This window comes from Hyla sarda, chromosome 3 (genome assembly GCF_029499605.1).
Source record: "Hyla sarda isolate aHylSar1 chromosome 3, aHylSar1.hap1, whole genome shotgun sequence".
NCBI lineage: Eukaryota > Metazoa > Chordata > Amphibia > Anura > Hylidae > Hyla > Hyla sarda.
In genome coordinates, this window is record NC_079191.1 from 434,635,182 (window position 1) to 434,639,537 (window position 4,356).

Genomic DNA, 4,356 nt, shown 5'->3' on the forward strand with positions numbered 1-4,356 from the left:
GGGGGGGTCTTCTAGATACAAAGCCAAGTGGGTGCAGAGAATACAAAGTATCAGCCCTGACTGTGTGAGCTCTGAGGCACTGTGTCCCAGGCAGCATGGGCTACACTGCCTTATATAAAATAGGGGGGCGGAGTCTCCCAGAGGCCACGCCTTGACGTGATGATGTCACCTAAAGTATGAATGGTCTGTGCTGCAGCTCATCCCCTGGATACACTCAGCTCTGGAGTACATTCATGCTCTCTTGCTCACTCATCCCGACCGACCAATCACAGCTCGCATCCACCATCACCTGCTTCGCCTCTTGCTGCTATTTTTCCTTCCTTCTCCCTAAGGTGGCTCTGCTTTTTGTTTTAAAGTCACCGTCTATTGTCTGCAGCGCCCCCCCCCCCCTCCAATCTCCGCCTTTAAGGAAAAAAAAAAAATCTGTGCCGCAGCAGCAGCGCCATAGATCACCGGAGCTATATTTAGCTTTGCGGCCATTGCAGCCGACTTCATGCATCCAAGCAAAAAATTTCAGGCTTGTTTTATTTATTTATTTTTTTATTTCTAATACTTTTTTTTTTCCCCGCCATGTGACCTTGTGAATGGAGAATAATCATTTTTTTTATTTTTTATTTTTTTGTAGAATTGGCTATTGGCCTGGAAGGGGTTAAAGCCGGGGTCGTGGATTTGAATGGATCGCATATTACATTGTCGCAATAATTTTCTCTATTTGTAGCGCCGGAATTGTTAGAAGTGCTGCGGAATGTTTTGGCGCTGTATAAATAATAATTATAATAATAATTACTATTATGCTTGCATGGAATCAATGTAAAGCCATCTCCGTCCTTGGCTGTCCTATATGATGGGAGACACAACAGGGGTCTAAACCAGGGTATCCCAACAAGTGTGCCTCCAGCTGTTGCAAATCTACAACTCCCAGCATGCCCGGACAGCCTTCGGCTGTCCGGGCATGCTGGGAGTTGTAGTTTTGCAACAGCTGGAGGCACACTGGTTGGGATACACTGCCTTGAGCATTGCTGTTGGTCTCCCATCCACTGCCCAGACCATGGTACCTGCTGCTTAGCATGCTGGGAGTTGTAGTTTTGCAACAGCTGGAGGCACACTGGTTGGGATACACTGCCTTGAGCATTGCTGTTGGTCTCCCATGCACTGCCTAGACTATGATACCTGCTTATAAGCATGCTGGGAGTTGTAGTTTTGCAACAGCTGGAGGCACACTGGTTCGGAAACACTAGGCAAGACAATGGGGCAGTGAATCTATTTTGTTACATTGTTGCAATAATTGTCTCTATTTGTAGCTTTGGAATTGTTAAATATTATATATATTATTATTGTGATGCTTGTTCTTAAAGAGAAACTCCATCTTTAGCTTTCCTTTGAGAGGGCATAGAGGGGGCATAGAGGGGGCATACAGGAGGCATAGAGAGGGCATAGAGGGGGGCATAGAGAGGGCATAGAGGAGGCATAGAGGAGGCATAGAGGAGGCATAGAGAGGGCATAGAAGGGGCATAGAGGGGGCATAGAGGGGGCATAGAGGAGGCATAGAGGAGGCATAGAGGAGGCATAGAGGAGGCATAGAGGAGGCATAGAGGGGGCATAGAGGAGGCATAGAGGGGGCATAAAGGAGGCATAGATGGGGCATAAAGGAGGCATAGAGGGGGCTTGGGGGGGCATAGAGAGGGCATAGAGGAGGCATAGAGGGGGCATAGAGGGGGCATAGAGGAGGCATAGAGAGGGCATAGAGGTGGCATAGAGAGGGCATAGAGGAGGCATAGAGAGGGCATAAAGGAGGCATAGAGGGGGCATAGAGAGGGCATAGAGGAGGCATAGAGGGGGCATAGAGGGGGGGCATAGAGGAGGCATAGAGGGGGCATAGAGGAGGAATAGAGGGGGCATAGAGAAGGCATAGAGGAGGCATAGAGGGGGCATAGAGGGGGGGCATAGAGGAGGCATAGAGGGGGCATAGAGGAGGAATAGAGGGGGCATAGAGGGGCATAGAGGAGGCATAGAGAGGGCATAAAGGAGGCATAGAGAGGGCATAGAGAGGGCATAGAGGAGGCATAGAGGGGCATAGAGAGGGCATAGAGAGGGCATAGAGGAGGCATAGAGGGGGCATAGAGGAGGCATAGAGAGGGCATAGAAGGGGCATAGAGGAGGCATAGAGGGGGCATAGAGGAGGAATAGAGAGGGCATAGAGGAGGCATAGAGAGGGCATAGAGGAGGCATAGAGGGGGCATAGAGAGGGCATAGAGGAGGCATAGAGAGGGCATAGAGGAGGCATAGAGGGGGCATAGAGGAGGCATAGAGGAGGCATAGAGGGGGCATAGAGGGGGCATAGAGGAGGAATAGAGAGGACATATAAGGGGCATAGAGGGGGCATAGAAAGGACATAGAGGGGGCATAGAGAGGGCATAGAGGAGGCATAGAGGGGGCATAGAGGGGGCATAGAGAGGGCATCAGGAGATACAGATGAAGCCCCCGACCACCAATATTCTAGACTTGCCAATGTAGCACTTGCACTGATTTTTGCTCCTTTTTGCTGGTGAAGAAGAAGTCTCCATGAATGCACAGACGACTGACTCATATAAGGCTATGGCAGTGTTTTCCCACCAGATTGCCTCCAGTTGCTGCAAAACTACAACCCCCAGCATGCCCAGACAGTCGTTGGCCATTGGGTCTGTGTGGTATGGGATCATAGGGACTGCAGAATGCAAAACTTTATTGTGTATTATGGAACCATAGCGACTATATAATGGGAAACCATGAGGACTGTATAGTACAAAAACATAGTATGGAACTATCAGGACTGTGTACTATGGAACCATATGGACTGTATAGAGGGGAACCTACTGGACTGCATAGTATGGAGCTTTCAGGACAGTGTATTATGGAACCATGAGGTCTGTGTCGTATGGAATCCTAGGGACTATGTAGTGGGGAACCTTAGGGACTGCATATGGCAAATTCATATTGACCATGCATTATGAAACCATAGTTGCTACATAATGGGGAACCATAGATAGGGGCTGCATAAAGGGGAATCCTAGGGACTGCAAAATAGGGAACCATAGGGACTGTATAATGGGGAATCATAGTGACTGCATAATGGGGACTCATAGGAACTACATAATGGGCAACCATAGGGACTGTATAATGGGGAATGATAGGGACTGCATAATGGGGAACTATAGGGACTGCATAATGAGCAACCATAGGGACTGCATAATTACAAACCAAAGGGACAGCATAATGGGAAACCACAGAGACTGCATAATGGGAAACCACAGAGACTGCATAATATAGAACCATAGGGACGATGTGGAATGGAATCATAAGGATTATGTAGTGGGGAACCTTAGGGACTGCATATTGTACAACCACATTGACTGTGTAGTATGCAACCATAGGGGCTACATAATGGGGGTCCATAGGAACTGTATAGTGTGCAACCATTGGGACTGCAAAATGATTAACTATAGGTATTCCTCATAATACTATACTATTCCTCATACTATAGGTTGCAGTGTAGAACCACAAGGACTGCATAGTGAGGAACCATAGGGACTGCATAGTGAGGAACCATAGGGACTGCATAGTGAGGAACCATAGGGACTGCATAGTGAGGAACCATAGGGAATGCATAGTGAGGAACCATAGGGACTGCATAGTGAGGAACCATAGGGACTGCATAGTGAGGAACCATAGGGACTGCATAGAGAGGAACCATAGGGACTGCATAGTGAGGAACCATAGGGACTGCATAGTGAGGAACCATAGGGACTGCATAGAGAGGAACCATAGGGACTGCATAGTGAGGAACCATAGGGAATGCATAGTGAGAACCATAGGGACTGCATAGTGAGGAACGATAGGGACTGCATAGTGAGGAACCATAGGGACTGCATAGTGAGGAACCATAGGGAATGCATAGTGAGGAACCATAGGGAATGCATAGTGAGGAACCATAGGGACTGCATAGTGGGGAACCATAGGGACTGCATAGTGGGGAACCATAGGGACTGCATAGTGAGGAACCATGGGGACTGCATAGTGAGGAACGATAGGGACTGCATAGTGAGGAACCATAGGGACTGCATAGTGAGGAACCATAGGGACTGCATAGTGAGGAACCATAGGGAATGCATAGTGAGGAAACATAGGGAATGCATAGTGAGGAACCATAGGGACTGCATAGTGGGGAACCATAGGGACTGCATAGTGGGGAACCATAGGGACTGCATAGTGAGGAACCATGGGGACTGCATAGTGAGGAACCATAGGGACTGCATAGTGAGGAACCATATGGACTGCATAGTTATGAACCATAGGGACTGCATATTGAGGAACCATAGG